The sequence below is a fragment of the Geospiza fortis genome, unplaced genomic scaffold, assembly GCF_000277835.1.
Source record: "Geospiza fortis unplaced genomic scaffold, GeoFor_1.0 scaffold180, whole genome shotgun sequence".
NCBI classification, from domain to species: Eukaryota; Metazoa; Chordata; class Aves; order Passeriformes; family Thraupidae; genus Geospiza; species Geospiza fortis.
The window spans coordinates 1,523,419-1,535,047 of NW_005054452.1; the positions used below are offsets into that span (position 1 = coordinate 1,523,419).

Genomic DNA, 11,629 nt, shown 5'->3' on the forward strand with positions numbered 1-11,629 from the left:
TTATCTGTGCCCAGTCTGTAAGTGGATGATTCTTCTCTCAACTTCCTCCACATATTCCCCACTTCCTCTGTGTAATATTCCTGTTATTTATAACTGCTGCATTGGATCCCATGGGCAGATGCTGCCTGCATTTCTGTATTATATAGAAGTTGAGGTCCAACAGGTTGGTGGATAGTCTTGACCTTCTGGGGGCAAAGAATTGATATGGAAGCGGAGAAAACATTTATGTCCCTATAACTACCCCCTTTTTCTCTATATTTATATGTCTGACTATAGAGCAGCCCTGTCCATCTCTTACCATCCCACAGGAAGCCAGGGAAGTGGCAGACAGACATACAAAGGATTATTATATTTGATCAGGCTTGGAAATGGGCTGGAGATAAAGCCCTTGGTGTTTACTGGACCATTAAACATTTATTATCATCTCTCCAGCGTGCTGGTGGTGCTGTAAATAACAGCTGTGACAAAAGACTGGGGTCAGCAGTGGCCTTTTGCACCAATATTTGTAAATGCAGAAGCAGGTCCTGTGATTTTAAAGAGCTTGGCTGAGGGGAGCATCTGCCCAATGCCATGGAGAAAAGGGGCAGATGAGCCAGCCAGAGCTCCTCTTTATCACAAGGAAATGCTGAAATCGTAGGAAGTGGGAGAATTTAAACAACACTGAAAAAAAGATTAGAGCCAGAGTTAGGAGTTAATTTATCCCTGCCCTTCCTAACAAAAATACTGAATGCACTTGGATCAGAACAGCTTTTGGATCTGGATTTAATTAGGTGGAAGGAGGGTTCAGGCCTCTCTCTCCCCAGCTCAGCCACGTTCCACGAGGCATTTCCATCATCAGATTTTTATTTCCCTTTCCCCCCCTTCCCAGGATTTTGCAGGGAGAGGAGAAGTGTTGCTGCAGGGCTGGAACTTGGCTCATGGGGCCTGAGCTGCAGCACCTGGGTGGATGATGGGGCTTTTGAAAGGGGGAATATGAAGGGATTACTCTACTGCTGGGAGGCCACAGCCTGGTGATTCCTACTGCAGGCAATCCCTCTGAAGTCAATGAGATTGGAAAGCGTGTAAATCAGTATGGAATTCAGCGTTTTCCTGGAAAAGTGGGGGGGATATTTGTTTTACTTGCATATAAATTACTCCTAATAAGGCTCCACAGACACAAGTGATCCTTCTCATCACTCTGTTGCTCCTTCCAGTCCTAGAGTTGCTCCTGCTGCCCTCTCATTTTGAAATAATTTTGCCAGAAAAGCCTCCTGCGTGGGAATTCTGTGTGCTTGGGAAGCGTTGCTGGGAATGACTCAGGCGGGAGCGAGTCCTCGTGCGCTTGGGACCTGCGGTGTGAGCAGAGAAAGGAGACAGGCTTGTTTTCACACTCCCTCATTTTGTGTCTCTGCCGTGCTTCTGTTCCACCATTCAGATGCCATCAGGCTGAGGGATAATTAGAGGGAGCCTGTTTTGCTGCAGAGCCGGATTGGGAATCCACATGGCCGTGAGCAGGCTGGGTTATTTCTTGGGGAATGGAGTGGGTGTCCAGGGAGCACTGCTGCAGCACCAGGGAGAAGATGCTCTGCTGCTCCTTCCCTGTGCCTGCAGAATGGATCTCCTTTCTCCAACTTAAATAAATCCATAGAAACACAGAATGGTTTGGGTTGGAAGGGATCTTTAAGACGGTTTAGTTCCAAGTGGCAAGGAGACCTTCAACTAAACCAGGTTGCTCCAATCCTCATCCAGCCTGGCCTTGGACACTTCCAGGGATGTTGCATGTGAGGATATTGGTTTTTTCAGTGGTGCTCTCTAGCCTGGCAGTCTCCATCACCTTCACCAGAATGATTAAGGGACACCTGGAAGCTGCTGTTTGTGACAGTGTTCACAGGAGTCTTAGGATGAGGGGAGACGAGGATCTGACTCCATGTTTCAGAAGGCTTGATTTATTATTTTATTATATATATTACATTAAAACTATGCTAAAAGAATAGAAGAAAGGATTTCATCAGAAGGCTAGTTAAGAATAGAAAAAGAATGGAATGATAACAAAAGCTTGTGTCTTGGATAGAAATCCCGAGCCAGCTGGACTGTGATTGGCCGTTAATTAAAAACAACCACATGAGACCAATCACAGATGTACCTGTTGCATTCCACAGCAGCAGATAACCATTGTTTACATTTTGTTCCTGAGGCCTCTCAGCTTCTCAGGAGAAAAAATCCTAAGGAAAGGATTTTTCATAAAATGTGTCCGTGACAGCTGTTGGAGCATCGGTTCTGCTGCTGCCTTTGCTGTGGGTGGGCGGTTTGGGTGCTTTCTGTGTGAGGCTTTAATGCCCTAATAAAGCATTAGAACAAAGAGCATCAGCTTTTCTCTTGCTCCATCCAGGAGGCCATTGAATTTTGCCAGATGTTCCCACGCTACAGGTGGTTTCAGCTGTTTTACACTCACCTTAAAAAATGCACCGTGCCTGTTTGTGCTTTGCACAGCATGTGGAAGATGTAACCAACTTGAAAATGAGATCTAAAACTGGAGGAGTCCTACAGAAAGTAACTGAGGAGCCAAATATGAATAACTGAGGAGAGAACCAAGTCCCATCAAGCTGGTTGCCAAGGGAATAATTCACTTGTCTCTCCCCCAGCCTGGTGGAATATTGTTTTCCTGTCTTGCCAACATACCCACGGCTCCAGAGGAGCCACTCTCACTCCTGTAGATGCTTTAACTGATACATTCCTAATTCCACCTTGGGGCTGTTTTCATGAGCAGAGAGCCTTTGAAGGCACCTTCCCCTGTTCCAGGCCTCCAGAGGGGTTTGTGCTGTCCACAGGTTTGTCCTCTCTTCCCACTGGTATTGGCTGGCCTGATGAGTACCTGGCTCCTGCCCATAAACTTTCGCTTTCCTCTCCAAAAATAAGGGCATTTTAAGGCAGCAATCTAGATTTGGATGTAAAGTCTTGCAGAAAATGAGATCATTCCAGCTTCAGGCCAAGTGGTGTGTGTTCTTTGGTGTCCTCTCTGCAAAACAGAACAATTTAAGACTCATTTTTTGTTGTTAATTAACTGCTGCTGTATTAACAGGCTGTGGGTTATTCCCTGAAATATGAGCTGTGGTCTTCAGTCTTCTCCTTGACCATCTCCCTGTCTTCTGCAAGCTGAGCTTGGAATACTTGGATAAACTTATTTTATATGAGGACTACAATAATGCCTGGGACAATCTCAGTCATAAAGAACAGAACCCAAGCATTTGGGGCAGAAAAAGGCTGTTTCACCTTGGCACATGCCACTCACTGGGTGTTCCTCTCTTCCAGGGTGCTTTGAGAATAATCATCAGCCTTAACAAGGATTGATTGTGTGCTCCTCATCCTCCTGGTTTGGTTTTAATCAGAAAAAGCTTTGTCTGTCACGTCAGGGAGGCGAAGAGGTGAATGAACGTCCCTTTCAAGGTACAGTAGAGGCATGGATGAGATGTTTGGGGTGTGGAGCTGGTGCTGGTGCAGCCTTTGGAGGTTCCAGGGGGTGCAGCTTCCTCATGGATTCACATCCCTCAATCCTACACGGAGAAATCTGTACTCCATCGTTCCCTTGTTCAATCCTAATAAGTGCAGTCTTCTTAGTGTTGGCTTTGTTTTGGTGCAAACTTGGATAAATCCAGTGTTTTGTCTCCATTTACCTTTAAAGAATCTTTCATTTTTGAAACTTTTGGGTTGTGTCATAAGTAGAGTTTGGGCGTCAATATTTGCACTATTTTGATGAAAATTTTTAATAAATTTCTTTTTGTTGTCTATACAAACCAGTATTACACTAAACTGAATTAGCATTAGACTGAAATATATTCTTACTTTGGTGCAGATGGGCACGAATTCTTGCATGAATGATTTATAAAGGAGGGGAAAAGAAAAAGCCCAGGTGTTCTTGAGGAGAGGAAAGCCATGGAGTAAAAAGAAAGGTTCCAGAGTAAGAAGTGTTACTCAGGACATTGGTGAATTACAACCAACATCCATCAGGGAGTTTGTGGGAAGTTTTTCTGGTCAAAGTTCTTCCCGTGGTCTAACCTGTGGAAAAGATTGAAGAATGCTTTTAAAAATTAAAAATAAAAACCCTACTGTAAGATTTCTTGTTGGGTGTTTGGAAGGACTCGTTCCAACCCAGGTGGATTCCGTGCTGGGATGGTGCTGCTGGAGTAGCAAAGGGAGATGTGCCTGTGAAACCTGGGGATTTGTATCAACAAGGTCTTTTCCTCAAGCATTTCTTGTTGCTGTGGCTTTCACAGGTTCACCCTGTCTGGAGAAGTAGTTTGTATTTGTGGTTTGATATTTCCTTAAAGCCTCCACACAGTGTCCAACCAACAGTGCCTGCTTCACAAACTTAACCAATTTATGGTTTCCTATAAAAATTCTTTGAACTCATTGCAAATCTGATTTGATACCTCAGTGCCAAACTGAAGCCAATCCTAACTTTTAGAGTTGACTAAATCCTTCCCTTGGAATCTGTGTGATATTTAGCAGTGAGTTTCACATCTGTTTGTGTGTGTTCCTCTCTGTACTTCACTGAATTTCATGCTGTGTTTTGTTATCTGTATTTTTAAGTTGTTTTTTTTGAATTTTTTTCTTGCTCACTTTTTGATTTGGGGAAAACTCCTCTTGAGGTCAGCAGCTGAGTGAATCCCAGTAATTAGGGTTGTCCTGTGCAGGGCCAGGAGCTGGACTTGGATGATCCTTGTGGGTCCCTTCCAACTCAGGGTATTCTATGAATGTAATTTACTGAGAAGTGGCCAACTGTCCTAGGAGAAAGACTTTGTCTTTGGTGCCTGCTTTCTCCATAGCTGATCCCAGAAAATGATTAAATTCAGTGAGACTGAAGTCTCAGAATTAATTAATATATGATGCTCAGCATAAACATTAATAGACTAAACTCCATTTATTTTTAAGTTTTTGGTAGTGTAAGAAAAGGCTTTTTTAGAGAAGCAAGAGCTTGGTTGTGCCTATCAGGGCTTCTGAGCTCTTTGGGGTTGGAATTCAGTGGCCAGCTGGAATCCTGGAGCTGCTGGGATTGGCAGGATGTTCCTGGAGCCACATGAAGAGCAGTGGCCATGGGTCACTGTGGCTACTGGTGTGTGACTGGCCAGGTGAAATGGTCTCAAAAAATTTGTGAGTTTGTGTGTTTGTGAGTAGTTTGTCTTGCATGATGAACACCCATGTGGATGTGACTCTGTTGGCTGAAGTGAAATAGTCCTCAGCACCTTCCTTTTAAAATTTGGATTAAACAGAAGCTTCTTCAACAGAGTCCTTTTGGAATAAGACAGCAAAGTCCACCCTGAGGTCATGGGACATGTTCACCATCTTAGGTAGTGTGGGATTCTAAGGGGAATTCAGAGATGGAGTGTCAGATGTGTTCATCATATCCAGAGCCTCTTGACTCCTGTGGGCTACTGGAATGACATTTTGGGCTGAGTGTTTTTTCTCTCTCTAAAATGGGGGTTGTGAAGCAGCTGATGGGAGCTGGAAGGGCTTGTGCCCCCATTTCTGCTTGTGTTTCATTATCCATCACTTCCCGATTGGTGTCACAGGGCCAGAGCATTCAGATTTGGATTATGTGGGGGAAAAGTGATGCATGGAGCCTGTACAAAGCTGCCCACTCAGATTTCTGGGCTTTGTTTGCACGGGTCACATTCGCTTGTCACAAGTTGCTGTCTTCTTTTTGTCAGCTCTTTCAGCAGTGTGACACTTTTATTCCAGCTCAGGCAGAGCAGCAGTAGTGCTGGCAGAGCAGGGAGCCTGTGTTTGCAGAGCACAGGTGAGAAGACTTCTGAATTTAGATCTGAAATGTTGATTATATCCTAAATAGTTCTTTCTGTGCAATTGGAAACCTTGGGATCCCGGACTTCATTGTGCTCCCAGCTCTGGTGGCACCTCTGAGTAGAGATCATGGTGGTCTCAAAGCAAAATTGGTTCAAAGTGCATTACTGGAGGAGGGGAAGGAGTGTGGGAGGTAGGAACAGACCCCCTACCAGACAGGTGCTCTCTGTCCCAGAGGGTATGAGTGGGAGCTGTAGAATATTTGGTTGGAAAGGTTCTTTAAAGGTCATCTCATTCCACCCCAGCCATGGGCAGGGACACCTTCCACCATCCCAGGGTGCTCCAAGCCCTGTCCAGCCTGGCCTTGGGCACTTCCAGGGATCCAGGGGCAGCCACAGCTTCTCTGGGCACCCTGTGCCAGGGCCTGCCCACCCTCATAGTCAAGAAATCCCTTCTAAAATCTGGTTTCACACATTTTCCATCATAATCGTTTTCATGATCCCAGCAGATTTACAGGAAGGGTAGGTGGGAAGCATTCCTGATGCCATGCAAAACCTGGAATGGCAATGTGGGCAGGATCATCTTCTCCAGGTCTTTAGACCACCAGCCCTGAATTAAGCTCACAGAAATAGTTTTGTTTGAGAAAATCAAGAGCCTTGTTCAGAAATGCTGGGATTTCTCTGGAAATTCAGCTTTCAAAATGCGCAGAGAAGCCACCTCTGCTCCCGGCAGCGGGTCGGAAGCTGGGTTTTTTGGGATTGCTGCCAAGAAGCATTTCTTGGAAACCCTTCAGTGTGCAGTGTGAACAGCAGGACAGGAGGTCTGGGTTTGAACTCAGGATGATAAAACCAGGGAGGTTTTGGCAGGGCTGTGTTCAGATGCTTCGTTCTTGGCCTTTCTCCTTGGGGTGGACGGGCAAACTCCTGCCTGGGCTGGCTCAGAAACTTCCCTCTGACTTTGTTGCAAAGCTGAATTTTCCACTGACTAGGAAAGTTTTTCGGATTGAAACAGTTCTCTTAATTTTTTAGATGGATTTCTCCAACTCATTGACTACACCCAGTCTGTATTTTTGAATGAAACTAGTGCTGAACCTTCCCTGCAGGGGCAAGAATTTTCATAAAATCATGAAATGGCTTGGATTGGAAGGGACCTTAGAGACCATCCGCTTCCAACACAGGCACATCCTCCACTAGACCAGGTTGCTCCAAATCCCATCCAGCCTGGGAATTCCCTGAAACCATCCCCTGATTTTGTGATCCTTTGAAAATGGATGAAGCTGTAGCCTGGAGTATCAATTACTCCTTGACCCAGGTCAAACTTTCCCCTTTTTTTCTGTTCCCCATTGCTCTCTCTGAATCCCTTCTTTCTATTTTTTTTTTAGGAAACTATAAAATTTATGTGGAGAAGGAAGGAAAATCTCTTTCTTACTGCAAGGGCCAGGTCAGCATCTTTTTTTTAAATCCCTGTGAGAGTAATTTGTCAGAAAACCTTGTGGGAAGCACAGAGCTTGAGCCTAGAGGAGCCAAGCTGAGCTTGAACACTCCCTTGATTGGAGCTCATATCGTCAGCAGGACCAGAAATCTTTTTATCAGTGACTTTACAGGATAAGAAAGAGAATTTCCCAAAGGATGGGCTTCTTCCCTAAGTTTCATTCTCCAAGGAGGCCCTGAGAAAAGCAGATCCACTGGGAAGTTGGTAGCTCCAGACAAGTAGGTGCATGCTCTGGTGTGCATTCTCACCTGTAGGTACACAGAGAGCTTTCCCAAATTGCCCAGAACCTGAGAAAATGGAGATAAAATCAGAAAGGCAATTGCAGTTAATTACACTTCCAAGGCAACTGGAGATTGGTTGGAATCCTGTGGGATTTCTGAGGCCTCCCAGTGCAATTTCAGGTGCAGTGTGGGCAGGAAGGTTTGGTGTCTGTGGTTGGAGATGTCTCAGTTGTGACTCTCAGCTCTGTGCATGGCACAGATGTAACCACCAAAACACAGCTATTGTCCCATGGCAAATTCTTCACAGAAATTTCGTGTTTCAATTAAAAAAAAATTTAAAAAGCATTTTGTGCATGACTGAACTTTGTTGTTCTTTTTCCACCTACATACTTTCCCATTTCTTCCCATCCTCACCAAAACCTGGCCGGAATTTTGTGTTTTGAGCAATGGGAAAAAGCCACAAAATAAGACAGGTAATGTCTTCTTTTCTATTACGTGAGCTTGGAAAATTAAAGGAAGAGCCTAACTTGTAACTCCAGAAGAACCAAAGTCTTGAGGGATTCAGCAGTGGGAGTCACAAAATACATAAAGCTGTATGAGACAGTATTTCCTGCTGTGTCCTTATGTTCCTGAGGGAATTTGGGTCAAAAAATGCTCTGCTAACTCCAGAATTTTGCTTGACCGAACCTTTGGGTCTCCAAATGCATTGTAATCATGTCCTATCCACTCATTATTACCTGAATTTGCAGGTTTTGGGAGGTCCATGTGAGTATTTGTTCAGGCCTAGACTTCACCAAAAACACATGATGTTTTTAAAAAGAGAAAACAGACTTGTTTTTATTCCCTTAAGATGGCAAATCTTTCTTCAAAGAATCATGAATTAAACAAGACAGTGCCTCACAGCGGGTATTAAGGAAAAAATAATAATTTTTTTAAAGCCTTTGGAATGGTCTTTCCCTCTGGCATCTCCACTCAGGTTCTGCGATCAGTAATTCAAAGGAGGTTTTGTGGGGAGGAGAGATGCAGGAGTTGATATGACTTCCCCAAGGGTGAGAACTTTGAGAGCAGGGACCTGAGCATTAATCTCTTTAATTCCAGCTCAGCACTTCACTGTGAGATCATTACTTTGTGTGATTAATCCGTGCAATGCCTCCAAAGCCTCTAAAACCATAATGCTGCACATGTATTGAGGAATGCTGCTGCCAGTTGGAGTATTTAGGATCTATTGCCATCCCTGACACCTTTTTGCTTCAATTTTGAATGCAAGGAAGCATTCCCTGGCCTTGGTTGGTCTTACTCTGTTCTAATCATCAAGGCTGATGTTGTCTTCTTGGAGGAATTCTCTTTTCAATAGGGACAAAGAGTTCTCAGTGCAAAAATCAGCTGAAATCGTGTCTTTGGTAAGTACAGGTTCAACTGCAGCCATGAGAGCATCATTCAGAGTTTTCTTGCAGTGATGAGTAACACGTTGTGTTCTTAAAACTCATTTCTTAAAGACAGGAGAGCAGTAACAGGACACAGTTTGTGTTTATAGGCCCCTCCGTCCCAAATAACCTTCAGAAACTCCAAGCATTTCCAGCTGCATTTGAGAATCCTCAAAATCCTCAAATCTTGCAAATTCTGTGAAAACTGAGTAGCAGTGGGAGGAGGGGCTGGGTGGAGAGACCTTGAGACTTCCCAGACTTGATGCAAATTCTGCAGTCTAAATTTACTTCTTAGGTAATCCATGTCTGATTTTTAGGATGTGTAGAAACCCAGGGCACACAGGGAATATTTCTCTGTCTGCTCTGGGGTGCCCTGACCCCCAGGGAAGCACTGACTTTGACCCTCACTCATGGAGAAAGTTTCCCAGACTTCAGGATAGACTGGAATCCACAAAAGTGTGAAATAGATTATAGAGAGCAGTGCAGGTGTATCACTTGGTGAGAAATTTAGGTTTTGGGATTTTTAGTGTGTGGTGGATGGAAGCAAGATGGAGGGCACAGGGTGTTGTCCTGGGTTTCTTCTTCATGCTTCTTTTTCCTTCTTCTTTATGGGTTTGGGTGGCATTTTGTAATTGGGCAGAAAAGTCCTCATTGCAGCTCTGTGGGATCAGTTATTGGGTTAAAAGGGAAAATAATCTAGGTGTCAGTTCTTAATTAGAGAGTTCAGTCTTAAAAAACCTTGTAACAGAAAATTGTTGGCCATTTTGTGCCTTCTAATGAAAAACTGCCCAACTCACAGTAGTGAGACTGTTTTACTAATAAAAATAATAAACACCTGAGTCCAAACATGAACTACCCTCTCAAGTACCTTCAATCCAGACCAAAAAAACCAACAACTAAAACCCCCACAAGGATGTGACCAACTCCTCAAATGAGGTCATGGTATTACCAAAGCCTCGAGTGTGATGCTGGGCAGTCACTTCGCCCTTCCACTGCTTTAACCTCAATTTTCTGCAGGATGACTTCATCCCCCTTCTCTCAGAGGCACGTGCTGCCTCTTTCACATTAGCAGATTTACCAGCAGCACCTCACACATCTCAAAACTCTTTTTGAATCCCTCATTGGCACCCAGAGCCCCGGGAGTATCTGATGCGTCACGTTGCAAAGTGTGAAATTGAAGATTCAGCCCCGCTTTGATGCTTTGGGTCTGTGAGCAGCAGAACTAATGTGGCTCAGCATACTAATGAGGGAGGTATTTATTGTTCAGGGCCTGGCTGGTGGTGCTCAGCTTCACCCTTGGAAAATTCCTGGGAGGATGGTCTTCCTCTGGGGATGGACCTCGTGGAGCCCTTGGCAAACAACTGGCATGGCAGTGGCAGGGGAAAAAGCACAACTTTTAAGGAAATAGCTCCAAAATTATTGTAATTTATAAAATTATTTAAATTAAATTTTAATTTAAAAATTCTTATATATTTTTATTACAATATTGTATTAAAAGATCTTTTTATAAAATATATTATTAAAATTATTAAAAATTATTCGTTTATAAAAGACCTTAAGGAAGGTAGGAGGAGGCATTGAAGTGGAAATTGTGGCTTTTCATGGAGAGAAAGTGAGGGTGAAACTAAGGAGAGGCCTAAGCCCACAGGTCACCACAAGGATAAAATTAAGATGCCAACAGCTTTCAGCATCACTGGGGACATCAAAAATGTTGGTTTCATTTTGGAGAAGCCCTTCTTGAGCACTGTCTGTTTGGGTCACTGACATCTGTTCATTTTGATTGCAAAGGAACCAAAAGGAGTGAAAGTGTTGCTTTTAACCTTGGTGGGCTTGGTGGAAAAGCACTTAAAACTAAAAAAGAACTTAGCACCAAAAGCTGGTGGTGGTGGTACCTGGAAATACTGACTGGAGAAGGCTTCATTGAGATAAATCCTCTTTATGAAGACAGAACTTCAAAATTCTGTGTGTTTGTGAGGTGCCACATCCTTTGGGCTTTGCTGGGAGAGAGGAATCCTTTACACTCCTCAAATTTGTCATCAGGGCAGTTCAAGTTCTCTAGAAAGGGGTGGGGGGATTATTTGGGAGAATTTTGCTTGCAAGGATGGCTTCCACCAAGAGGGGAGAATGCCATGGACTGAGGGCTTGTGCACGAGGGTGTGGCAGGTTCTGGGAATTTTTGAGATTTTCCTGGAGGCTGGCCAGGTTGGAGACCCAAACCTCTGAATTATGTGTAATGTAACAGCTGAGTTAATGAAAAATCACAGAATCATTTGGGTTGGAAAAGATCTCCAAGGTTATTGAGTCCAACCTGTGACCCATTCCCACCTTGTCACCCAGACCAGTCATTCCCTGAACACCTCCAGGGATGGATCTCCACCACCTTGCTGGGCAGCCTCCTGAAATGCTTAACAACCTTTTCCATGAAGAAATTCCTTAAAATGAGATGCTCTCCTGAATATCTGTCCTCTTGACTCAGCTGGAGAGCCTCCAAAAGCCAAGATGATTTTGGTTTAGGTTCCCTTAGCCATGAAATGTGCATCAAAAATCACAAACACGCAAATCCTGCTTGATTTGGTTGTCTTCTCCACATCCAGCTTTTATATCCCTGGGGTGAAAAGAAAAGAAAAATTAAATTCCACCCCAAAAAAATTAAATCCCCCCAAAAATTTTATTTATTTATTTATTATAGAATTAATTATTTTTATATATATATTTAAT

The 11,629-nt window shown here is 43.8% G+C and overlaps 1 protein-coding gene across 1 annotated transcript in view; it reads left to right on the top strand.

The window, feature by feature from the left end:
- Nucleotides 1–3,291: 3,291 nt before the first annotated feature.
- The window catches only part of PTPRA (protein tyrosine phosphatase receptor type A), a 97,447-nt gene continuing 89,109 nt past the window's right edge, over nucleotides 3,292–11,629 (top strand). The window contains 1 exon segment of the mRNA XM_005427753.2: nucleotides 3,292–3,423. The gene's annotated coding sequence lies outside the window, so the exon portion shown is untranslated.